The sequence below is a fragment of the Heterodontus francisci genome, chromosome 8, assembly GCF_036365525.1.
Source record: "Heterodontus francisci isolate sHetFra1 chromosome 8, sHetFra1.hap1, whole genome shotgun sequence".
NCBI classification, from domain to species: Eukaryota; Metazoa; Chordata; class Chondrichthyes; order Heterodontiformes; family Heterodontidae; genus Heterodontus; species Heterodontus francisci.
Genome location: NC_090378.1, coordinates 18147638 through 18175620, shown reverse-complemented (window position 1 = coordinate 18175620; position 27983 = coordinate 18147638). Strand labels below are relative to the sequence as shown.

Below are 27983 nucleotides of genomic sequence, written 5' to 3'. Positions count from 1 at the left end.
TCTGTATTTGGATTATCAGAAAGCTTTTGACAAGGTACCATTTGAGGTTATTGCAGAAGATTAATTGGAGATCACTGGGTACGGAATTAGGGAACAGGTAGCAAATTGGATTCAAAACTTTACAAAGGAAGCAATAGAGTAGGACATAAAATGCAGTTTCTCAAATCGATGGAAGTGGGCAGTTATTTCCAAAGTGTTCACTTACTGTTCACTGTACACAGCAATGATTTAGATATAAGGCTAGATGGAATAGTGCTAAAATTTGTGGATCGCACTAAAACTGGAATCTTATTAAATAATTTGAAAGCAAACTGGAATGGAATACTAAGTTGATAGAATGGGTTAAAATGGATCATGGAATTCTAAATTAGTGTGAGTTGGTGCATTTTGGTAAAATAAATGAGCAATAATTATACTTAGAATAAGGGAAGGCTGGATGACGTGGAAGAAGAGGGATTTAGGAGTTCAGTTTCAATAAGACATGAAAAGGAGCACCTTAAGTGGATAGGTGTCAGCCTTCACTGTTAGTGCAGTCATGCAGCATAAAACTGGAGTCACATTTAAGCTAGATCAGGTAGCAGTGATAGGTCCCTTCCTGGAAGGACATTAGTGAATCAGTTGGTTATTTACAACCATCTGGCAGCTTTCATGAAATCACCAGATACGTTAAACCTCAATTCCACGACTTCTGGGACGTTAATCCAGGCCCATAACCACTATGTTACCGTACCATACTGGGACTTGTGGTAAGAGGTGAAGAAAATAAATGTCAATGGGTAATGTTGAATTGCTTAGTAAAACCACATTTTGAGTAATGTGTACAGTTTAGGGCTCTGCAATACAGGAAAAATATAGACCCAATAGAAAGGATGCAGCGTAGATTGAACAGGATGGAGACTGGTATTAGGAAATACAAATATGACAAAGGACTTGAACAATTGGGGCTGTTTTTCTTCCAACAGAGGAGATTATAGACTGCTTTGTTAGAGCTGTTGAAAATTATGAAGGGTTAGACACAGTAGATAGAAATAGATTGTTTCCAGTGATTTAATCTTCCATCGATGTGCTTTCAATGTAGGAGATTTAGAACAGACAGCAGAACCACGTTTTTCTTAAAAAACAGGCGCCTGTAGAACACACTACCCGAATTAGTGATTGAAGCAGAGAGCAAATTAGATGGGTGGTTGATGAAAAGGAGGATAAAGGGATATGGGCACACGAGATTAGGATTAGTGTGTGTTGGGGATAAACACTAAAACAGGTTGATTTACCTAAATAGCCTGTTTCCATTTTTAACTTTTATGTCTTTCCCTCCAATTCCTCTTCCCCCCCAGCTTGTCCTCTGGTCTGGCAGCTGCTCCACTCCACCATATTCAGCAGTGAATAACATAACTAAAATGTTGTGGAATAAAGTTTGGCCAGCCCCATAGCAGCAGAAAACCATCATCAATTTTTTTTTGAAGAAAAAAAGATCCACTCCAAGAACTAGAAGCAAGACAAATGGTGTGGATGGGCTTGAAGGCACACAAGAACATATGAAAATGATGAGCGTGGTCCATTCATTCTGTCCAACTCAATTGTGCGCCTTATGCATCACAATACACATACTACCACCTTCTGCAGTCATATAAGAGACAACAAAACATAAAATCCATAAAAACATAAAACTGTAAAATTCCTCTAACCCTCTTTGGCAATCAAAACTAAACCAAGAGACCACATTGGCCCTGTTTTATGCTACAGAAGACCTACCTCTTGTATGAGGTAAAAACAAGAAATGCTGGAACCAGTTAGCAGGTCTGGCAGCATCTATGGAAAGAGAAGCAGAGTTAACGTTTCGGGTCAGTGACCGAAGAAGGGTCACTGACCCGAAACGTTAACTCTGCTTCTCTCTCCACAGATGCTGCCAGACCTGCTGACTGGTTCCAGCATTTCTTGTTTTTATTTCAGATGTCCAGCATCCGCAGTATTTTGCTTTTACTCTTGTATGAGGTGATCTCCACTCCAGGCAGAAACAGGTCCATCTCTCTTTTAAAGGAGTGCAGTGATGTGCAATTCACTGCATGAGCTGGCAACCTGTTCCACAGGTCTACTATTTTCCGGGAAAAGGAGAACTGCCTAACATTCAACTTAGTTCTGCACTTAACATAACTTATAAGCGCAACCACTCATCCTTTCTTACCTATTCAGTTGCAATAACTTATCTACATAAACACAATATAGTTCCTTCATAATGTTATAAATCTCTATTAAATCACCCCGATGTCTATTCTTCTCAATTTGAGAGACCCAGCTTGTTGAACCTACCTGAGTAACTAAGGTGTTTTAAAAACTGGGAGTAAATCATTTGAGCCTCTTCTGCACCCTTTTCAAAGCCTCAATATTCCCGATCATAAGACTAATACAGGTATTGTATTCTAACTGAGGGCTAACTAAAGTCTTGCACAAGAACAAAATGGAATGCTTTGTTTTTTTAAAATATCTTTTCATAGGATGCGAGTGTTGCTGGCAAGGCCAGCATTTGTTGCCTACCCTTAATTGCCATCGAGAAGGTGATAATGAGCTGCCTTCTTGAATTCCTGCAGTACACTTGGTGTAGGTACACCGACAATGCTGTTCGGGAGGGAGTTCCAGGTATTTGACCTAGTGCCAGTGAAGGAATGGTGATATAGTTTTAAGTCATGATGGTGTATGGCTTGGAGGGGAGCTTGGAGGTGGTGGTGTACAGTGAATTGTCCTGTGATTACACCCCGTAACAGTGATGAAACATAGGTATACTAGGCTTAATTAGGTAGAATTTAAATATAATTAATACATTATACCTTTTAGAATTAAAGATTGAATAAATGGTCAGTTTTCAAGACTCACTGAACTCCCCTTTTAAGGACAGAGTTAAAAATTCATAAACATCCGTGTTACAATAGAATGTGAACCAGAAATACCTTTTAACTTAAAAAATCCATTCCAAGGTCTTCCAGGGTCTCTGCTACAATGGAATTAGAAGATGAAACACATAGAGATCCTATGTGAGGTCAGTACTGATAACTATAAAACTTAATTAGTTGATAATGTTAGTGTTATAGACAGACTGACTCAAGAGGATGGTACAAGGTACCATAAAAAGACCATTACAGATGATAAATTACAAAATGAAATGGTACTTACAAAAAAAAATGCCAAGCAAACCCAATTACAAACATTTTGATCAGATAACAGCTCACAACTTCAAGAGAAGGGAATTTCCAGCAAATACATTAAGTGGGAATGGTAGCTAATAACATTATCATATATGGATCTCAAAAGCAGGAAAAACACACACGGAAAGGTAACACCTACATTATAAAAGATGAGATGATAGATTAGAAACAGTATAAACATGAGAGTTTTGAATCAAAAAACCAGAAGTATTGAATTCCTCATCAATGCTTCTCAACGGATGGTACTCGGGGAATTTAAGGTAAAAGTTTACTTTAAATTTTGATGGATATTCTAAAATATTTTGCTGTAACATTGTCAAGGTTGAACTTTTGGATTCTATTTTAGAAATAAGATTATGTTTTATATCTCTTGGATATTGTAGTATACTCAGCCACTTAAAAAGTATTGCATGTTCAACTCTTTAATAAATATATAAAAGTTAATAAATCGGTTCAAGTAGCATTCTGTATACAACGACAAGAACCCCTTCTCTGTGTCTCCTTAAGTGGGGAGATACTTATTGAAGAGAGTTTCCCAGACCCTTGTAATATCTGGGATATTTATGACTTATCTATAATTATTTTAAAAATAGGATATCCGAAAGATAGTAATATTCTGTTAGTTTTTTTTCTTTGAGGGAAGACTAGCTCAGTTCTTCAGACCCAAACAAGTGTCTGTAGGAATGTGTCTGGTATGAACTTAATTAAAGGAGACTCATCGCGATGTACACTTGATTTGGTTTAGTCCCTATAAGGGGTTAAATCACTTCATAGCCCTGTGCACTTCAGTTATTGGTCATGGAGCTTTAGAGATTGATACACTAAAACATCCAGATATCTTTCTTTTGCCACTGACTAACTCACCCTTATAAAGTGTAAGCATATTTAGCAATTGACGTGCCCATGTGCATAATATTACACTTTTCCAAGTTAAAAATTAATTTGTCAAACATTGGCCCAATCCCCCAGCACATCTAGATTTGCTTGTAGTATTCAAGCAGACTCAATAGTCCAATTCTCACACATACTTTGGTATTACAGATCATTCTCCCAACACCTACGTCTCGATCATTAATGACAAAAAGGGTCCCAACACCAATCTCTGCAAGCCATCACAGCTAACTGGTCTCCAAGCAGCCCCAAATCCATTGACAATTACTTTCTGCCCATGGACATTCAGACAATTCCCAATAATTTCACAAGATTTTATCTTGTAGAAAAGTCTCTTATCAGGTATCTTATCAAAAGCTATATGAAAGTTGAGGTTATCGATGTCTGTCTACCAGGTTACCTTCATCCACCTGGTCATGCCCTCAAAAATTTCAATCGAATTGTAAGGTACGACCTTCTTTTCTGAAACTTGTGTGTTTCTGATAGGGCCTTCTTTGTCTAAGTGGACATATATTGCATCCCTAATGGTTCCCTTGAGCTTCTTCTCTATTACAGACATCAGGTTAATGGGCCTCCAGTTACATGGTTCTGCTTTACCCCCTTTTAATAATTCGAATGACATTAGCTTCCTTTTACTCTAAGCACTCAGTCCCCAACACCAGTGAGCTTTAAAGATATGGTGAGGAACCTGCATGATGCCTGTCCTATCGCCTTAAAAATGCTTGGATAGATATTATTCTAAAAGCCACTTTTTCTTCACAAAACAATTTTCTTGGCCATTTTATTAACTATCTTGTTAAAAGTACTATTTCATGCTGTCAGTTGTGCATCATTTTCAAGAGTGAAAGAAAACCATTTGCTTTCCAAACATCCGATCCTCCATCAGAGGGACTCACCTTCCAAATAAAGGAGACTTGCAAATAGATTTTCATATCAGTGCATTTTCGGAAGTAGGTCTTCAAAAGCTATGCTCCAGGCCATTGTCAAATCTTATCCCTCTTCTTCATGAATGCTCATTCTAATGGCCCTCCTCCCTAAACACTGTCAGGCTCCAAACATCTGCTCTTATAATATAATTCTAAAAATCCTTTTCTAACTTCTAAGTGATTGATGCCTGTGACAATAAAGGTACATATGAAGGACATTCTATAGAAACACAAGAGTTTATTGTTCTAGGTATTTGTTTTAAAATTTGAACAGTAAAGCCCTCTATGGATCGCTCTCTGTTAAACATTTCATCATTCTGCAATCCACTACACATAGTTGGAATGGATTGTATTGGAAATAGAAATGTTTTCCTTTAAATGATGGAGCTAATTTTCTTTATGGAACTTCCTGCAATTGAGGCTTATTAATAAAATCATGTATTCATTTGTGCACCTTATCTCGGTGGCTAGACTCTCAGTGGATGCAGGTCATGGGATCAAGTCCCACTTCAGACTTGAGCAGATAATAGAACATAGAACATTACAGCGCAGTACAGGCCCTTCAGCCCTCGATGTTGCGCCGACGTGTGAAACCATCTGACCTACACTATTCCATTTTCATCCATATGTCTATCCAATGACCACTTAAATGCCCTTAAAGTTGGCGAGTCTACGACTGTTGCAGGCAGGGCGTTCCACGCCCCTACTACTCTCTGAGTAAAGAAACTACCTCTAACATCTGTCCTATATCCATCGCCCCTCAACTTAAAGCTATGTCCCCTCGTGTTTGCCATCACTATCCGAGGAAAAAGGCTCTCACTATCCACCCTGTCCAACCCTCTGATTATCTTATATGTCTCTATTAAGTCACCTCTTCTCCTCTTTCTCTCCAACGAAAACAACCTCAAGTCCCTCAGCCTTTCCTCGTAAGACCTTCCCTCCATACCAGGCAACATCCTAGTAAATCTCCTCTGCACCTTTTCCAAAGCTTCCACATCCTTCCTAAAATGCGGTGACCAGAACTGCACGCAATACTCCAGGTGCGGCCGCACCAGAGTTCTGTACAGCTGCAGCATGACCTCGTGGCTCCTAAACTCGATCCCCCTACTAATAAAAGCTAACACACCATATGCCTTCTTAACAGCCCTATTAACTTGGGTGGCAACTTTCAGGGATTTATGTACTGGACACCAAGATCTCTCTGCTCATCTACACTACCAAGAATCTTCCCATTAGCCCAGTATTCTGCAATCCTGTTACTCCTTCCGAAGTGAATCACCTCACACTTTTCCGCATTAAACTCCATTTGCCATCTCTCAGCCCAGCTCTGCAGCCTATCTATGTCCCTCTGTAACCTACAACATCCTTCGGCACTATCCACAACTCCACCGACCTTCGTGTCATCCGCAAATTTACTAACCCACCCTTCTACACCCTCATCCAGGTCATTTATAAAAATGACAAACAGCAGTGGCCCCAAAACAGATCCTTGCGGTACACCACTAGAAACTATACTCCAGGATGAACATTTACCATCAACCACCACCCTCTGTCTTCTTTCAGCTAGCCAATTTCTGATCCAAAGCACTAATTCACCTTCAATCCCATACTTCTGTATTTTCTGCAATAGCCTACCGTGGGGAACTTTATCAAACGCCTTACTGAAATCCATATACACCACATCCACGGCTTTACCCTCATCCACCTGTTTGGTCACCTTGTCAAAAAACTCTAAGGTTTGTGAGGCACGACCTACCCTTCACAAAACCGTGCTGACTATCTCTAATGAACATATTCTTTTCAAGATGATTATAAATCCTATCTCTTATAACCTTTTCCAACATTTTACCCACAACCGAAGTAAGGCTCACAGGTCTATAATTACCAGGGCAGTCTCGACTCCCCTTCTTGAACAAGGGGACAACATTTGCTATCCTCCAGTCTTCCGGCACTATTCCTGTCAACAATGACGACATAAAAATCAAGGACAAAGGCTCTGCAATCTCCTCCCTGGCTTCCCAGAGAATCCTAGGATAAATCCCATCTGGCCCAGGGGACTTTTCTATTTTCACACTTTCCAAAATTGCTAACACCTCCTCCTTGTGAACCTCAATCCCATCTAGCCTAGTAGTCTGTATCTCAGTATTCTCCTCGACAACATTTTCTTTCTCCACTGTAAATACTGACGAAAAATATTCATTTAACACTTCCCCTATCTCCTCCGATTCCACACACAATTTCCCACTACTATCCTTGATTGGCCCTAACCTATCTCTAGTCATTCTTTTATTCCTGATATACCTATAGAAAGCCTTAGGGTTTTCTTTGATCCTATCCGCCAATGACTTCTCGTGTCCTCTCCTTGCTCTTCTTATCTCTCCCTTTAGATCCTTCCTGGCTAGCTTGTAACTCTCAAGCGCCCTAACTGAGCCTTCACGTCTCATCCTAACATAAGCCTTCTTCTTCCTCTTGACAAGCTCTTCAACTTCTTTAGTAAACCACGGCTCCCTCGCTCGACAACTTCCTCCCTGCCTGACAGGTACATACTTATCAAGGACACGCAGTAGCTGCTCCTTGAATAAGCTCCACATTTCGATTGTGCCCATCCCCTGCAGTTTCCTTCCCCATCCTACGCATCCTAAATCTTGCCTAATCGCATCATAATTTCTTTTCCCCCAGCTATAATTCTTGCCCTGCTGTATATACCTGTCCCTGCCCATCGCTAAGGTAAACCTAACCGAATTGTGATCACTATCACCAAAGTGCTCACCTACATCTAAATCTAACACCTGGCCGGGTTCATTACCCAGTACCAAATCCAATGTGGCATCGCCCCTGGTTGGCCTGTCTACATACTGTGTCAGAAAACCCTCCTGCACACACTGGACAAAAACAGACCCATCTAAAGTACTCGAACTATAGTATTTCCAGTCAATATTTGGAAAGTTAAAGTCCCCCATAACCACTACCCTGTTACTCTCGCTCCTGTCAAGAATCATCTTTGCTATCCTTTCCTCTACATCTCTGGAACTATTTGGAGGTCTATAGAAAACTCCCAACAGGGTGACCTCTCCTTTCCTGTTTCTAACCTCGGCCCAGACTACCTCAGTAGACGAGTCCTCAAACATCCTTTCTGCTGCTGTAATACTTTCCTTGATTAACAATGCCACACCCCCCCCCTCTTTTACCATCTTCTCTGTTCTTAGTGAAACATCTAAATCCCGGAACCCGCAACATCCATTCCTGTCCCTGCTCTACCCATGTCTCTGAAATGGCCACAACATCGAGATCCCAGGTACCAACCCATGCTGCAAGCTCACCCACCTTATTCCGGATGCTCCTGGCGTTGAAGTAGACACATTTTAAACCAAGCTCTTGCTTGCCAGTGCCCTCTTGTGTCCTTATAACCTTATCCCTGACCTCACTACTCTCAACATCCTGCACACTAGAAGTACAATTTAGGTTCCCATCCCCCTGCTGAATTAGTTTAAACCCCCCCCGAAGAGCACTAGCAAATCTCCCCCCCAGGATATTGGTACCCCTCTGGTTCAGGTGAAGACCATCCTGTTTGTAGAGGTCCCACCTACCCCAGAAAGAGCCCCAATTATCCAGGAAACCAAAACCCTCCCTCCTACACCATCCCTGCAGCCACGTGTTCAACTCCTCTCTCTCCCTATTCCTCACTTCGCTAGCACGTGGCACGGGCAACAACCCAGAGATAACAACTCTGTTTGTTCTCGCTCTAAGCTTCCACCCTAGCTCCCTGAATTTCTGCCGTAAATCCCCATCTGTCTTCCTACCTATGTCGTTGGTGCCTATGTGTACCACGACTTGGGGCTGCTCCCCCTCCCCCTTGAGGATCCCAAAAACACGATCCGAGACATCACGTACCCTGGCACCTGTGAGGCAACACACCAACCGTGAGTCTCTCTCGTTCCCACAAAACCTCCTATCTGTTCCCCTAACTATGGAGTCCCCAATGACTAATGCTCTGCTCCTCTTACCCCTTCCCTTCTGAGCAACAGGGACAGACTCTGCGCCAGAGACCTGTATCCCATTGCCTACCCCTGGTAAGTCGTCTCCCCCAACAGTATCCAAAACGGTATACCTGTTGTTGAGGGAAACGGCCACAGGGGATCCCTGCACTGCCTGCTGGTTCCCTCTCCTTCCCCTGACGGTAACCCATCTACCTTCTTCTTTTACCTGAGGTGTGACTGCCTCCCGATAACCTCTCAATAATCCCCTCCGCCTCCCGAATGATCCGAAGTTCCTCCAGCTCCAGAACGCGGTCCTCGAGGAGCTGGAGCTGGGTGCACTTCCCGCAGGAAGTGCAATACTGATGGAGATGCTATCTTTCAGATGGGGTGTTAAACAGAGGCCCCATTTGCCATGTCAGATGGAGCATTAAAGATCCCAAGGTACTATTTGAAGAGAAAGGGAGTTCCAACCAATAATTGAATCGTTTATCTCACTGCTGTTTATGAGACCTTGACTGCCATAAGAACATAAGAATTAGGAGTGGCAGTAGGTCATTCAGCCCTTCAAAGTTGCACTGTCATTCAATATGAATAAGGCTGATCTTCTACCTCAAGTCTACCTTCCTGCACTTTCCATTATCTCTCTATTCCCTTCATATCCAAATTCTATTGATCTGTCTTGAATATACACAACAAATGAGCATTCACAGCTCTCTGAGGTAAAGAATTCCAAAGATTCACAAACCTCTCAGTGAAGAAATTTCTCATCTTGGCCCTAAATGGCTGACCAATTATTCTGAGACTCTGACTGTTAATTCTAGATTGCTGTGTCAGGGAAAATAGCCTCCCAGCATCTACCCCATCAAGCCCCTTAAGAACTTTATATGTTTCAATGAGACCACCTCTCATTCTTGTAAATTTTAGGGAATATAGGCCTAGTCTATGAATCTCGTCTCATAGGACGATCCCCTCATCCGAGGATCAGTCTAGTAAATCTTCGACTGCCGTGTTTCCCTATATTACAAAAGTGACCACACTTCAAAAATGTGAAGTGCTTTGGGATGTCCACAGTATCTGAAATGCAAAAATACAAATTATTTATTTCCTAAGTGCCGCCAGTCCCTCATTCCCAAATCCTTCTAGGTTCTAGCCACTGATTTTCCCCCTCCAAAATCTTCACCCAAGCCCCAGACTTTGTACTCCATCCCAATCCTCTGATGCCTCTGCACATTCCATCCAAATGTCATGACCCATCATCTCTTCTAGCTGCAGTCTGAACATCCCAGTTTCTTCCTCACCACCTCCAAGTCAGACACCATCCTAACTTGGACAAATAATGCCATTCCTTCATTGTTGTTGGGTCAAAATCCTGGCAGTCAGCACCAAATAGCACTGTGGTACACAGATTGCAGCAGTTCAAGAAGGCAGACTACCATCACCTTCTCAGGACAACTAGGGATGGACAATAATTTCCAGCTCGCCAGTGATGCACATGTCCCGAGAATGATTTAAAAAAAAACTTACTGTTTTCAGTCCGATTACGGTTAGCGTGGTTGCCATCTTGCTGAGCAATCTTTAACAAAAGAAAGGCATAGAAGTATTGACCCCGATGCTTACAGGGCATTGGGGGTTGGGGGCTTGGTGGGGGGGAAACGGGGAGGTGATTTTGGAGTAGGAAAGGAGTTATGGTCAGGAAACCTGGAAGTGCAGCTTTACCTGAATGCCATGGAGTTCAACTCCAGACACGTGTGATTGTTTTCCCTCAGTTTCCTCACCTAACAGCCTGTTTGATTGACAGGCTTAGCTGCGTGTCAGACAGGGAAGGCTGGAGGGTTGGAGTGGCGAACGATGTTTAGACTTAGCTTGTTGTTCTGGGAGGAAACACAATCCTGGCCCACGGCAGTAAAGCACTTCTTGCTTCCTTCTTGTCAGGTTTCACAAGGCTGGGGAAATCTGGCCAACAGCTTAAAAATGGAGCCATGCATGACTGACCTGCCTCCTGAAAGCAGATTAGTCGCTCTCACCCTCACCTTGTCTTTGTTAAAACCAGAAGTTGCTGGCTTTGAGGCATGTTTGGATCAAGTTTTAAATTTTTAACATTTATACTTCCCACCTTCCCAAACCCACCCATTTTTGGGGGTTGAAATTACCCCCATTGTGTCTAATACTGGGCATCACGCTTTTAGGAAGGTTGCGAATGCCTTAGAAATGGTGGAGAGATTTTCTAGGATGGTACCAGGGATGCTTGAGAGAAGATTGAGGGGAGATTTAACAGAGTTGTTCAAATTCATGAAAGGTATTAATAAATAAGGAGAAAATGCTTCCAGTGGCAGAAGGGTCAGTAATCAGGAGACACAGATTTGAGAAATTTGGCAAAAGAATCAGAGGTGAGATGAGGAGGAACTTTATTATGCAGAGAGTTCTTGATCACGAATGCACTGCCTGAAGTGGTGGTGGAAGCAGAGTCAATACTATCTTTCAAATGGGAATTGGATAAATACTCAAAGGGGCAACATTTGCAGGGCTATAGGGAAAGTGGAATGGAACTAATTGGGGAACTCTCAGAAAAATCCAGTGTGGGCACAATAAGCTTCCTTCAGTGCTGCATCATTTTATTATTCTATGCAATTCATTAAGTCACTGAAGAAACATTTGAAAAAGCTATGCAGGTGGAAGAAAGAAGCAACTTAGAGAAAAAATTATTGTTCAGAGCTGTTTATTTTTACAATGAGAATACAGTGCGACAACCCCACAGCGAGAGAAAACAAAAAAAAGTACAGTGCAAATAAAGACAGAGGGGGGACATAAACAACTGAAGGGAGGAGAGCAGTCACTGGAAGAGTGCGGTTTTTTGACTACATTGTGTGCTACACTGTGTAGTCTCTTGCCATTATAAAACAATGCATCCCCAATTCACAAATAGCAATGCCACAAAAGATCACTAGTATCTTATGACAGGATACATACTCTATTAGTCTATTTTGCATATATGCCATCACTGAAATGTGTTTGTAAGGCAGGCACTTTCAGATTGAAGGTATTAAAATACAAGCTTGCACCAACACATTGTTGTACCATTTAACCTAGTGCTAGGAGCCTTAAAGTTTTATGATTAATGTTGCATTGACATTTATATTGCTTTCATACTTTTTGCAAGTCTTTAGTCCTGGTGCCCCAGGTGATTCTCGTCAAGCAGCTGTGAATACATAGCCAAATCTTGTATTTTATGCAACAATCAAAGAAAGATGAGAGACTTTTTAAACCTACCCCTCTTAAAAAAGGAATGAGCCAAGATTATTAACCATCACACATCCCGTTAAGAATGGCCTTAAGTGTGCCATCAGACATTGCTGCAAGAGCTGCATTTCTTTTCCACAGTTGATATGGTGTTGACGATTGACTCACTGGGGATCTGGTGCTCTCTAAACATTTTGAACAATGGGATAACCAGTGGGATATAGTGGGAGGTACTTCAAAGTCATACAGACATAGGCCGGGATTTTAACCGGGTGACGGGTTCTCGACATTCGGCAAAAGCGCTGGCGAGAACTCCGCATCGCCCCTTCTGTGGGAGGCCCACTGAATCAAATGCCAATTAGGCACTTAACTGGACAGCAGCGAACCTTCCACAGTACCAAGGACCCTGGTGACAGAAGTCCCACCCTCTGAGAGCTGCTGGCCAATCAGAGGCTGGCAGCTCTTTAACAGAGCAGCACCACCGTGGAGGCAGTGGCTGCTGCCAGTGGAGCACCCACCTGAGGCCTAGGAGTGGCACTGGACTGAGGCCACAGGTAGGACTGCGCAGCAGGGGCTTCGCGCGGTGGGGCTCTCAGCAAGGCCCCCTCCCATTCCCGATGCCAGGTCCCTCGTTTAGGCACTGTGCCTTTTAACAAGGGACACCACCCACCCCAGAGCCGGCAAGCAAGCTGCATAGTTTTTCTTGTCATGCTGCTCGTGTGGTGACAAGCCCGCCCACTGCTGGGCTGATTGCAGCAGTGGCGGGTTGAGGCCATTAATTGCCACGCAAGGGCCCCAATTGGCAACGGGGCGGGAAGGCCATTCACAGGCCTTAATTACCCCCCACCCCTGCCACCATCATACCTGATTGCATCCTCTCCCTGCCTCTAAACCCGCCATGGGGGAGAGCATAAAATTCCCCCTGTAGAATCAGTACAGTACAGAAGGAGGCCATTCAGCCCATTGAGTCCATGCCAGTTCTCTGTCAAGCAATCCAATCAGCCTCATTCCGCTGCTATATCCCCATAGTCCTGTAAGTTTATTTCCCTCAAGTGCCCATCCTATTTCCTTTTGAAATCATTGATCCACCACACTTGTAGGCAGCAAGTTCCAGGTCATTGCTACTCATTGTGTAAAAAGGTTCCTCCTCACATCCCCCTGTAGCTCTTGCCCAAAACCTTAAATCTGTGTTCCCTAGTCCTTGAACGATCAGCTAACGGGAACAGCTTTTCCCTGTCTAACTTATCTAAGCTTGTCATAAATAAAATAAAAATAAATAAATAATCTTGTACACCTCTATCAAATCTCCCCTTAATCTCCTTTGCTCGTTACGGCCGAGGCGGGAGGAGTGCACTGTTTATTCGAGTTCCATTTCTCCACAAGTCACAACATATACTTAAATATTTTCCCACTTAACGATATGGTCAATCATAGACTCTATTTTTATCCCAGAATAAAGCACACCAACCAGGTTTCTTTAATAAACATCAAAATTATCAGTTTATAAAACAAGTCTTACCAGTAATGAAGCAAAGCATAAACACACAGATTGAACTATAAAAGTTCCCTTTTTACCTTAGCGCCACACACACACACAGGTTAACTGGAAAAATAGAGATTTTAGTTTTAGGGTTTTATTACAAAAAAAAAGACAAAAAAAACCACTTGCTAAATATTTGCTAATTCTTGAAGAAGAAAAAAAGTTATGGAAAGATGTCCTTTCTTTTGGTCCCAAATGCGTATAATCAGGTGTCAGTGGGATCTTCCTACAATAGTTTTTTTTCAGGCTACGTTGAAGATCAGTTTGGGCAGGCTTTCCAGGGAAAAGAGTGAAAAAACAGTGAAAAAACAGCTGGGGTTCTGCTTCCTTGGCAAATTTGCTCCAACTGTCTTTTCAATCCATTGTCCATATCTCAACTCACTGTCCAAAGCAAAACCATAAACAATGTAAGGAGTCAAGGCTCTTGACCCCTATAAATGTTGACCTTTCTAAACATCTTTCCCAAGTCAAAAACAACCCCTGCTGGGTTATTATTTGAAAACAGATGCCTTCCAATAACTGTTTGCCTTCAAAGCCAGACCTCTGAGCGACCCTGGTAGAAAACCATGGAGTCTTTTCAGTTTTCCCAAAATAAACCAATGTCCAGCTCTAAAATACATGAGTCCTCAAAAAAAAACTTTAAAATATAGAAGCATTCATAAAACTCTAAGGAGAACAACTCCAGCTTCTCCAGCCTAACCTTGTATCGAAAATCCTCCATCCATGAAACCATTCTGGTAAATCTCCTCTGTACTCTCTCAAGGACCCTCTTATCCTTCCTAATGTGTGGTGACTAGAATTGGATGCAACACTCTAGTTTTGGCCTAACCAGACCCTTATAAATGTTCAGCATAACCTCCCTGCTTTTGTACTCGATACTTCTATTTATGAAGCCCGAGATCCCATATGCTTTGCGAATTACGCTCTCAATATGTCTTGCCACCTTCAAAGATCTATGTGCATGAACTCTCAAATCCCTCTGTTCCTGCACACTCTTTAGAACTGTGCCATGATGTCTATATTGCTTCTCCCTACCCCTTCTGCCAAATTGCATCACCTCAAACTTCTCTATATTAAATTCCGTCTGCCACCTGTCTGCCCATTCAGCTAGCCTATCTATGTCCTGTTGCAGTCAATTGGTATCATCCTCACTGTTGGCCACACCTCCAAGTTTGTATCATTAGCAAATTTTGAAATTTTACTCTGTATTCCAATGTCCAAGTCATTTATATATAGCAAAAAAAGCAGTGGTCCTAGCACTGATCCTTGGGGAACACCAATGTCTACCACCCTCCAGTCTGAAAAACAACCATTTACCATGATTTGTTGTTTTCTATCCTTTTTACGCCAGCTGACACTGACCCTGCTATTCCATGAGCCTCAATTTTGTCAACCAGCCTTCTATATGTTACTTTGTCAAATGCTTTCTTAAAATCCATATAGACAACATCCATTGCATGCCCTTCATCAATGTTCTCTGTTACATCATCAAAAAATTCAATTAGATTAGTCAAGCACGATCTGCCTTTTACAAATCTGTGCTGGCTCTCCTTAATTAGCTCAAACCTCTCCACATGCCTGTTGGTTCCTTCTGTGATTATTGTTTCTAAAACCTTACCTACCACTGATGTTACACTGACCACTGACTGTAGTTACTAAGAATGTCCTTACACCCTTTCTTGAAAAAGGGCGTCACATTTGCTACTCTCCAATCCTCTGGCACCACGCCCCCAGTCTCTAGGGAAGATTGGAAGATTATGGCAAATGCTTCCATTATCTCAACCCCAAACATCCTTTAGCAATCTTGATGAAAGCCATCGGACCAGGCAACTTATCCAGCAAAGCCAGCCTTTCCAGTACATCTTAACAATTTTCACCTCATTCATTACCTCTACCATCTACGCTTCTACTGATATTTTGTCTGCATCCTCTTCCACAGTAAACACTGACACAAAGTCCTCATTAAGTATTCTAGCTTTGCTCCATAGCATTTATCACCCTCTCTGTCCCTAATAGGCCCCACCCTGCCTCTTACTACCCGCTTACTATATACATGCCGGAAGATCATTTTTTGGTTCCCTTTTATGTTAACTGCCATTCTATTCTCGTATTCTCTATTTGCCAGTCTTATTTTCCTCTTCACTTCCCCTCTCAACATATTACACTTGGCCTAGTTCTCACTTGAAGAATTTGCCTGACATGCACAATAAACCCTCTTTTTTTTGTTTCATCATATTCTCTATCTCCCTCGTCATTAAAGGAGTCCTGGCTTTTGTTCCCCTGCCTTTTGCCCTTGTTGGATTGTACCTGAAACATCTTCTGCTTAAAGATCACCCACTGGTCCATTGCAGCTTTACCTGTCAGTCTTTGGTTCTATTTTACCCTGGCTAAGTCCCCTCTCGTCCCAATGAAGACAGCTGTCTTCTAATTTAGAAGTTCTACTTCAGAACTTGCTCTTTTCCATTGCTAATCTAAACTTTATGATACGATGATCACTGTTACCCAATGAATTCCACACTTAGTCCACTTGGCCCTACTCATTAGTCCACTTGGCCCTTCTCATTTGTCAGCACCAGATCCAGCATTTCCTCCTTCCTAGTTGGACCACCAACATACTGGTCAAGGAAGATCTCCTGAACACATTTCTGAAATTCCTTCCCCTCCTTTCCCTTTACTCTTAGATTATCCCAATGGATATTTGGGTAATTAAAGACCCCAATAACAGCACTCTATAGTTCTTGCACATCTCTGTGATTTCCCTGCAGATTTGCTCCTCTATCTCTCTCTCACTATTTGGACGTCAGTAGAATACCCCAGTAGCATCATCATGCTTTTCTTGCTTATAGCCATAGAAACCACTGAAAAGTTACAGCACAGAAAGAGGCCTGTCAGCCTATCGTGTCCGTACGGGTGAAAAAACTAGCCATCTATTCTAATCCCACCTTCTAGCACCTGGTCTGTAGCCTTGCAGGTTACAGCACTTCAGGTGCATGTCCAGGTACCTTTTAAATGAGTTGAGGGTTTCTGCCTCCACCACCAATCCAGGCAGCGAATTCCAGACACTCACCACCCTCTGGGTGAAAATGTTTTTCCTAATCCTTCTACCAATCACCTTAAAACTGTGCCCCCTGGTAATTGACCTCTCTGCCAGGGAAAACAGGTCCTTCCTGTCTACTCTATCTAAGCCACTCATAATTTTGTATATCTCAATTAAGTCACCCCTCAGCCTCCTCTGTTCTAAGGAAAATAACCCTATCCTATCCAATAGCTGCAATTTTCAAGCCCTGGCAACATTCTTGTAAATCTCCTCTGTACTTTCTCCAGAGTAAAGGCCTGCTCAGGTCACGAAAAAAACCCCTGACAGAACCACATCGGACTAGAGCCGGACCAGAGGCCGACCCGAGCCGGAATTCCTCCATTTTTTCCTGCGTCCGATCTGACCACCGAAATGTTCCCTTTACCTACCTTGCAACTCCCAATCTTCAGGAAGCTGCAACATCAGCGTGATGACGTCATAGAGACGCTCACTGCACAGACTTTGACGTCCCAGACTCCCAGCTCAGGTAGGTTTTTTACTTTTAACACTTCTTGCTGTGTGTATCCGACCCAGACCAGGCCCAACCCGACCCAAGCCTGAAAGCCAGACTCGGAAGAGCAACCCGACCCGATCCCGACACACATCATCGGGTTTGGGTCGGGTAGCAAGCTTTTACTCCACAGCAATTATGTCGTTCCTGTAATATGGTGACCAGAACTGTGCGTAATACTCCAGTTGTGGCCTCACCAGCATTTTATACAGTTCCAGCATTACATCCTGCTTTTGTATTCTATACCTTGGCCAATAAAGGAAAGCATTCTATATGCCTTCTTCACCACTGTCCTGCCACCTTCAGGGACCTGTGGACATGCACTCCAAAGGTCTCTCACTTCCTCTACCCCTCTCAATATCCTTGCTTTGTTTGTCCTCCCCAAATGCATAACCTCACACTTCTCCAGATTGAATTCTATTTGCCACTTTCCGCCCACTCAACCAAACCACTGATATAATTCTGGAGTGCACAGCTATCCTCTTCACTGTCAACTACATGGCCAATTTTTTGTGTCATCTGCAAATTTCCCAATCATGCCTCCCACATTTAAGTCCAAAGCATTAATATATACCACAAACAGAAAAGGAACCAACACGGAGCCCTGTGGAATGCCATTGGAAGCCACTTTCCATGCACAAAAATATCCGTCGACCATTACCCTTTGTTTCCTATCACTGAGCCAATTTTGGATCCAACATGATCTGTTCCCCCGTATCCCATGGGCTTTTACATTTCTGACCAGTCTGCCATGTGGGACCTTGTCAAATGCCTTACTAAAATCCATGTGGCCAACATCCACTGCACTACCCTCATCAATCCTCCTTGTTACTTCCTCATAAAATTCAATTAAGTTAGTAAGGCACAACCTTCCCTTATCAAATCCATGCTGGCTCCCTGATTAATCTGTGCCTTTCTAAGTTGCAGTTTATCCTGTCTCTCAGAATTGATTCTAATAATTTGCCCACCACCGAGGTCAGACTGACCGGCCTATAATTATTTGGCCTATGCCTCGCTCCCTTTTTATACAATGGTACAACGTTCGCAGATCTCCAATCCTCTGGTACCTCCCCTGTACCTAGTGACGATTTGAAAATGATCCTCAGAGTATCCATTATTTCCTCCCTGGCTTCCTTTAACAGCCTCGCATACAGTCCATTTGGCCCTGCTACTTTATCCACTTTCAAGGATGTCAGACCCTCTAGTACATCATCTCTCATTATACTCATCATATCTAATGTTTCACACTCCTCCTCTTTAACTACAATGTCTGTATCATCCCTCTCCTTTGTGAAGACATAGACAAAGTACTCATTAAGAAACCTTCCCACATCTTCTGCAGCGATGCACATTTCGTTGTACATCTCTGACAGGCCCTACCCTTTCCTTAGTTATCCTCTTGCTTTTAACGTACTGATGAAACATCTTTGGATTTTCCTCGATTTTACCTGCCAATATTTTTTCATGTCTTCTCTTTGCTTTCCTAATTTACTTTTTTACTTCACCCCTGCACTTTCCATACTCCTCTAGACTTTCTAATGTATTACGTTTTTTGTGACTATCATAAGCTTTCTTTTTCATTTTACCCTGTGGGCTTCTAGATAACCAGGGGGCTCTAGATTTGGCAGCACCACCCTTATTCTTTGTGGGGACATGTCTACACTGTGCCCGTAGAATCTTGCTTTTGAATGCCTCCCACTGGTTTGCTACTAATTTTCCTTCAAGTAGCTGTATCCAGTCCACTTTCATCACATCACCTCACCTCTCAGCTTCATAAAATTTGCCGTCCCCCAATTTAGAACTCTTTTACTCCTGTTCTATCTTTGTCTTTTTCCATAATAATGCTAAAACTAACTGTATTATGGTCACTATCTCCAAAATGGTCACCCACTGCTACTTCATCCACTTGCCCAGCTTCATTTCCTAAATCTAGAATTGTGCCCCCTCTCGTTGGGCTTGTTACATGTTGGCTAAAAAAGTTCTCTTGAATGCAGTTCAAGAATTTTGTGCTCTCAGTGCCCTTCACACTATTTGCCTCCCAGTTGATATTAGGGTAGTTGAAATCCCCAACTATTATTGCCTTATTGTTTATGTACTCAGAAATTTGCCTCCATATTTGTCCTTCTATCTCCCCTCTCACTACTTAAGGGTCTATAGTACACTCCTAGTAGTGTGGCTGCCCCTTTTTTAAATTCCTGAGTTCAACCCATATGGCCTCATTTGATGATTCATTTAGCATATCATCTCACAGTTGTAATTGATTCTTTAACCAATAATGCTACACCCCTTCGTTTTTTATCCCTCTCGCTATCCTGCCTGAAAACTCTATATCAAGGGATATTGAGCTGCCATTTTTGCTCCTCTTTAAGCCAAGTTTCTGTTATAGCAATGACATCATGCTGCCGTGGGTGCCCTCAGTTCATTGGCTCGATTTGCCACACTTCTTGCATTTAAATAAATAACTGTACACCTTTGCTTCTTCTGTCTTTCACAGTCACTCGCTAATTTTCCGCCTCCCATTCCCTGCTCTGAATTTGTCCCATTTGAAACTGCCCTCAGGTTCCCATCCCCCTGCCAATCTAGTTTAAACCATCCCCAACAGCACTAGCAAACCTTCCTGCAAGGAAATTCATCTCGATCCTGTTCAGGTGTGGACTATCCGGCTTGTACAGGTCCCACCTTCCCCAGAACCAGTCCCAATGCCCCAGAAATCAGAAGCTCTTCCTCCTGCACCATCTCTCCAGCTATGCATTCATTTGGTACATTTTACTATTTCTATACTCACTGGCATGTGGCCTTGGGAGTAATCCAGAGATTACTATCTTGCGGGTCCTGCTTGCTACTCTCTTTCCTAACACTCTAAACTCACCCTGCAGGACCTCATCCCTTTTTCTACCTATATCGTTGGAATCAATGTGGGCCATGACCTCTGGCTGTGCACTCTTGCCCTCCAGAATTCTCTGTAGCTGCTTGGTGATATCCGTGACCCTTGCACCAGGGAGGCAACATACCATCTTGGAATCACGTCTGCGACCACAGAAACGCCTGTCTGTTCCCCTAACTATAGAATCCCTACCACTTTTGCTCTCCTGTCTTTTCTCCTCCCTCCCTGCACAGCTGATCCACCCATGATGCTCTAGTCATTACTCTGCTGCACTCTCCAGAGGAACCCTCTCTTTCATCGGTACTCAGAACTGAATACCGGTTAGAAAGTGGGATGCCCTCCGGGGCCTCTTGCTCTACCTGCCTTGTCCTTCTTGTCTGTCTGGCAGCCATGCAGTTTCTCTCTATCTGCGCTCTCTTAAGCTGCGAAGTGACCACCTCCTGAAAGGTGCTATCCACATATCGCTCATCCTCGCGAATGCACCTCAGTGACATCAGCTGCTCCTCGAGTTCCAAGATTCGGCGCTCGAGTTTTTGCATTTGGTGGCACTTTCTGCACATGTACTTGTCCAGGACATGGGTAGGGTCCTGGAGTCCCCACATGGCACAGGATGTGCATTCGACAGGTGCGAGCAGCCCTGCCGTGCCTTGAATTATTTATTTACTGCACTAAAATTGGAAACCAGCTCCTTCCACTGCACCAAAGTAAGAACCAAATGCTGGAGGGTTAAAAAAGTAGAAAAAAAAGGAGAACCTCCTCCCCCCCTACCAAACTCATATCTCCACACATTGCTTGCAATCTGCATACTGTTTCTCATCTCTAACCAAATAGATTCAGTCCTTGGCCCTCAAGGACATCCTCTCTTTCAAACACTACAATTTCTTCTCCAATCAGTGCTGTCACCCCACCCCCCTTGTTTCCTTCCCTTTCTTTTCTGAATATTTCGTATCCTTGAATATTAAGTACTCAGTCCTCACCATTTTTAAGGCATGTTCCCATTACTCATGTAGAACATATAGAACATATAGAACATTACAGTGCAGTACAGGCCCTTCGGCCCTCGATGTTTCGCCGACCTGTGAAACCATCTGACCTACACTATTCCATTTTCATCCATATGTCTATCCAATGACCACTTAAATGCCCTTAAAGTTGGCGAGTCTACTACTGTTGCAGGCAGGGCGTTCCACGCCCCTACTACTCTCTGAGTAAAGAAACTACCTCTAACATCTGTCCTATATCTATCGCCCCTCAACTTAAAGCTATGTCCCCTCGTGTTTGCCATCACCATCCGAGGAAAAAGACTCTCACTATCCACCCTATCTAACCCTCTGATTATCTTATATGTCTCGATTAAGTCACCTCTCCTCCTCCTTCTCTCCAACGAAAACAACCTCAAGTCCCTCAGCCTTTCCTCATAAGACCTTCCCTCCATACCAGGCAACATCCTAGTAAATCTCCTCTGCACCCTTTCCAAAGCTTCCACATCCTTCCTATAATGTGGTGACCAGAATTGCACGCAATACTCCAGGTGCGGCCGCACCAGAGTTTTGTACAGCTGCAGCATGACCTCGTGACTCCGAAACTCGATCCCCCTACTAATAAAAGCTAACACACCATATGCCTTCTTAACAGCCCTATTAACTTGGGTGGCAACTTTCAGGGATTTATGTACTGGACACCAAGATCTCTCTGCTCATCTACACTACCAAGAATCTTCCCATTAGCCCAGTATTCTGCATTCCTGTTACTCCTTCCACAGCAGTGGCCCCAAAACAGATCCTTGCGGTACACCACTAGAAACTATACTCCAGGATGAACATTTACCATCAACCACCACCCTCTGTCTTCTTTCAGCTAGCCAATTTCTGATCCAAAGCACTAAATCACCTTCAATCCCATACTTCCGTATTTTCTGCAATAGCCTACCGTGGGGAACCTTATCAAACGCCTTACTGAAATCCATATAGACCACATCCACGGCTTTACCCTCATCCACCTGTTTGGTCACTTTCTCAAAAAACTCAATAAGGTTTGTGAGGCACGACCTACCCTTCACAAAACCGTGCTGACTATCTCTAATGAACTTATTCTTTTCAAGATGATTATAAATCCTATCTCTTATAATCTTTTCCAACATTTTACCCACAACCGAAGTAAGGCTCACAGGTCTATAATTACCAGGGCTGTCTCTACTCCCCTTCTTGAACAAGGGGACAACATTTGCTATCCTCCAGTCTTTCGGCACTATTCCTGTCGACAATGACGACATAAAGATCAAGGTCAAAGGCTCTGCAATCTCCTCCCTGGCTTCCCAGAGAATCCTAGGATAAATCCCATCTGGCCCAGGGGACTTTTCTATTTTCACACTTTCCAAAATTGCTAACACCTCCTCCTTGTGAACCTCAATCCCATCTAGCCTAGTAGTCTGTATCTCAGTATTCTCCTCGACAACATTTTCTTTCTCCACTGTAAATACTGACGAAAAATATTCATTTAACGCTTCCCCTATCTCATCTGATTCCACACACAACTTCCCACTACTATCCTTGATTGGCCCTAATCTAACTCTAGTCATTCTTTTATTCCTGATATACCTATAGAAAGCCTTAGGGTTTTCCTTGATCCTATCCGCCAATGACTTCTCGTGTCCTCTCCTCGCTCTTTTTATCTCTCCCTTTAGATCCTTCCTGGCTAGCTTGTAACTCTCAAGCGCCCTAACTGAGCCTTCACGTCTCATCCTAACATAAGCCTTCTTCTTCCTCTTGACAAGCGCTTCAACTTCTTTAGTAAACCATGGCTCCCTCGCTCGACAACTTCCTCCCTGCCTGACAGGTACATACTTATCAAGGACACGCAGTAGCTGCTCCTTGAATAAGCTCCACATTTCGATTGTGCCCATCCCCTGCAGTTTCCTTCCCCATCCTACGCATCCTAAATCTTGCCTAATCGCATCATAATTTCTTTTCCCCCAGCTATAATTCTTGCCCTGCTGTATATACCTGTCCCTGCCCATCGCTAAGGTAAACCTAACCGAATTGTGATCACTATCACCAAAGTGCTCACCTACATCTAAATCTAACACCTGGCCGGGTTCATTACCCAGTACCAAATCCAATGTGGCATCGCCCCTGGTTGGCCTGTCTACATACTGTGTCAGAAAACCCTCCTGCACACACTGGACAAAAACTGACCCATCTAAAGTACTCGAACTATAGTATTTCCAGTCAATATTTGGAAAGTTAAACATCATATTCCCATATGGCTATTTGTTCTTGCAACTCACCAACCTCATTCACCACACTTTGTGTGTTTTCATACATGCATTCTAAACCTATCTTTGTGTTCCTCACAGTCCTTCTTAGTCTGTTCCTAAATAATATGTTACTACTTCCTTCTCTAGTACTCCTTTATGCACCTTATTCCTCTTTTCTACTTCTATATGATAGTACCCAAACCCAGCCAATTTAGTTAACCCCTCCACAACCACAAGTGAATCTCCCCGCGAGGACATTGGTTCCAGTCCTGTTGAGGTGCAACCTGTCCCTTTTGAATAAGGTACCTCCTGCCCCAGCCTCTGATCTAGTCCCAATGCCCTAAGAATTTGAAGCCGTCCCTCCTGGACCATGCCTCAAGCCACACATTGATCCTTCCTATCTTCCTATTTCTACTCTTGTTAGCACATAGCACTGACAGTAATCCAGAGATTACTACCTTTGAGGTCCTACTTCTCAATTTCCTCCCTAGCTCCTGCAAATCTGACTGTAGAACCTGCCCGCTCTAGGTCATTGGTACCAAAGTATACCACAACGTCTGGCTCACTCTCTTCCCACTGCAGAATATTGTACACTCTCTCCATAATGTCCTTTACCCTGGCAGCAGAGAGGCAACACACCATGTGAGACTCACCATGACGGGTACAGAAATGCCTGTCTGTTCCTCTAACTATGGAATCTCCCATAACGACTGCATTTCTACTCTTTGTTGATCGCTCCTGTGCAGTCCCTTGTCCATTGGTGCCATGGCCGAGCCGTTTCATATCCGAACGGGTGTCAAGCAAGGCTGTGTGATTGCACCAACTCTCTTTGCTATTTACCTCAGCCTGGTCATGGAATTTATTAGTGACCAACTCCCACAAGGGGTCACGATTGAGTTTTGACTCGACGAGAAGCTTTTCATCCATAACAGGCTGACAGCCAAGACCAAACTCCAGCACATTCAAGACTTACAATATGCCAATGACTATGGCCCACACTTCAATTGATATCGAGACCACCCTGAACCTCTCCAACTCTGCATTCAAAAGGGTTGGTCTCACTCAATATCAGCAAGACTAAAATCCTCCACCAGCCCTCCCCCGGACAAGCATCTGCATCTCCAACTACTATTATTGATGGGGAGACTTTAGAAGTCATTGAACACTTCTCATATCTTGGCAGCTATCTTTCTCAATAGGTCATTAAGTGGCGATCGAGCACAGAATCAGCTGTGACAGCGCAGCTTCCAAAAATTGTCTTACTGTGTCTTCGGCAACAGAGATCTCCATAAGAGGACAAAGGCTTTAGTCAACAACGCTGTTGTTGTCACCACTCTTCGATATGGAAGTGAGAGTTGGGTCACCTATCAAAGGTACTGTCGCCCGCTGGAGAATTTCCATCAGCGGTGTCTCTGCAGGATACTGAAAATCAAGTGGGAAGACAAGCGAACAAACTCCAGCATCCTCACTGAAGCCAATTCCTCCAGCAGCGTAGCCATGATCATGCAAAATCAGCTCCACTGGTCCGGATGTTGGAAGCCAAATAAACAGCTTCCAAAGCAGATCCTCTTTTCACAACTTACGGATTGCACACAATATCAAGGAAGACAGAGAAAACGTTTTAAGGACACTCTGAAGGCCTCATTGAAGAGGGGACAAATTGACATCGGTGTTTGGGAAGAACTTGCTGCTAACTGTGCCATATGGCGACGCTCATCCAAAAAGCCCTACACTGTCAGAAACTGACCGTATAAAATCTGTTGTGGAGAAGTGTTGAAAACAGAAGGACAGAGGGCAGAAACCTGGATCAAGAACATCCCTCCCTCAGGGCAACACCTGTTCTCTCTGTGCAAAGATGGGGAAAGGTAGATTGGTTGAGTTACAGTCCATAGAAAAAAGCGGTATACAGTCTGTGATGTTTGCTGATTCGGCTGGCTTCTAGCTAAATTCAGTGGTCCTGAGGCTTTTAGTTTGAAGAGGTAGATGGCTGGTTCGGTGGGTCTCTTGTAGACAGCGATGCTGATAATTTCCTCCAACAGGGTTTCTGATTGCAGCCAGAGTATGCAACGGTGGTCAGTCAACAAGCAGGATTTGAAAGTTTTCAATCTGGAATTGGGGCCGGGGGTGGGGGGGTGGAGTTGAGGGTTGGGAGAAGGGGGGAGAGAGAGAGCGGGAGAGACCCCCTCTTGGGAGTTCAGAAGCTTCCCTCCTCTCTGCTGCAGAAAGACACAAGCTTAAATCCACAGATGGGGAAGGCTTTATCACATGACAGTGACTCAGTGATTCAAACATAGCAGTTCGCAGTATTTTTCTCTTGCTAAAAAGAATAAGTAGTTCCCTTAAACCTCCTGGGTCTTGGTTCTTCCTGGGAAATGAGCGGACATTTTGTCTCCACTTCACAAGCCTTGCAATGTAGGATACAGTGTTGCAAATTAGGTGACCATCCTAAGCTGCGAGCAAAGTGATCCTTTTAGCTATTATTTTTTATAATGTCTTTTAAAAAAATATAAATTCAGATCTCCAGTCAGTGTATTGAAGAAATTTATCATTCAACAAAGCAAGTTGGCGTGACATTCAGGCTCACTCTCTCTGATTCTCCGCCACCGCTTTTAACTGTAGGTCTCCAGCACTGTTCTCTCTCAGGCTCGCTCTCTGACTCTCCGCCACTGCTTTTAATGGTAGGTCTCTGGCAGTTCTCTCAGGCTCGCTCTCTGACTCTCCGCCACTGCTTTTAATGGTAGGTCTCCAACACTGTTCTCCCTCACACGTGCTTGCTCTGCGCCCACTGACTTCCCGCCACCGCTTTTAACTGTGGGCGGTGCTACAGCACTACACTGGCTCAAGAGGATATCAAAGATATTAATTTGACAATATAAGTGACATTTCTTATTGTTGATTTTTACTGGTACCTAAAGATCTTGATGTACTTTAGGCTGGACAGTCCTTTCGGACCACATTGAGGAGTAGAGGAAGGTACTCTCATTTTGGGATCTTTTGATCATTTATCCATAGAAAAAAGTTGGAATGAGTTATTTTAACTATTTTAAAAGCATATTGCATATATTTGAGACAATAGGCGGTTAATATGTGAATGAGCTGGTATCGATGTTGTTTCCTCAAACTGCAAATACAAAGTAATTAATTAGATTGTCCCAGTAATTGATAAAACACTTCATACTCGCACTGTTAAGGAATCACTGATCCCAGCTGCTTGGTAAGCAGTCTGGCAAGCTTTTCCTTTCTGGCTGTGAAAAGCGAGAATTAAAACATATAGGCACAGTCAGTCGAGCACAGGTTTAAGTGAGCCAATCAGAAAGCAAATGGCTGCAATAAGGATAAAATGCAGAGTTAGAATTTGTTTTGCTTAAGTCAGATAAGATAACCCACTAATGTGGGAAAACATAGCCCATTCATTATTTCACATTAATGTGCAACATCAAATTGAACCGCTGAACCTGAAGTGAATTTGATCAGAACCATTACTCCATTATGCTCACTCACTGTGAAACAAAAGCAGTTTAACAACTTGTGTATGACCTTCTTACCAAGCATTGTTTGGCCTGCTTATAGAGATTGAAGAAATACATCTGCTCAAGACATGAACATCCAGTTCAGGCTACAAGGGGATACTACATTACACCCCTGGGTCATGCTATCCTGCAAGTAGATATAGGGTAATGTGAATCAACTCAGATCACATACGAGAGTGACTGACACCCTTGATTCTGGTGACTGCAGACCCAAATTTCTGCTTGCTTTGATGACAACCAAGTCTCACTGCAGATTAAATTTTTGCAGTATTAATGCCAGCCGTAGCTCAGCTGGTAGCACTCTTGCCTGAGTCATAAAGTTGTGGGTTCACAGTACCACTCCACGACTTGAGCACAAAAATCAAGGCTGCCACTGAGGGAGCGCTGTACTGCTGGAGGTGCCATCTTTCAGATAAGCCATTAAACCGAGGTGTCCTCTGCCCTCTCAGCTGGACATAAAAGATTCCACAGCACCACTTCACAGAGCAGGTAAGTTATCCCTGGGGTCCTGGCCAATATTTATCCCTCAATCAACATCACAAAAACTGATTATCTGGCCATTACCACACTGCTGTTTGGGGAAATTCACTATGCGCAAATTGGCTGCCATGTTTCCTACATTACAACAGAGACTACACTTCAAAAGTGCATCATTGCTGTCAAGTGCTTTGGGACATACTGTCCGGTCATGAAAAGCGCTATATAAATGCAATTCTTTCTTTCTCCTGAATAAGACATTTGTTCAAACAGTTCTGCTACATTATTCAGAATTCCAAAGCATGAAACGGAAGGGTTTCTTATAGCACATGTAAGAGATGCAATGACTCTATGACTCTAGACCAAGCTATCAGGCATTATGGCAAAAAGAAGAAAGGCTTTTTGGAGCAAGGGCTTGCTGGTCAGTCATCAACAGTGCCCCAACTATAACAACCCATATCAGAATACTCCGCAAGGGGGT

The 27983-nt window shown here is 43.3% G+C and overlaps 1 protein-coding gene across 1 annotated transcript in view; it reads right to left on the bottom strand.

The window, feature by feature from the left end:
- The window catches only part of LOC137372670 (heparan sulfate 2-O-sulfotransferase 1), a 241763-nt gene that overhangs the window by 24058 nt on the left and 189722 nt on the right, over positions 1 to 27983 (bottom strand). The window lies entirely within an intron of this gene.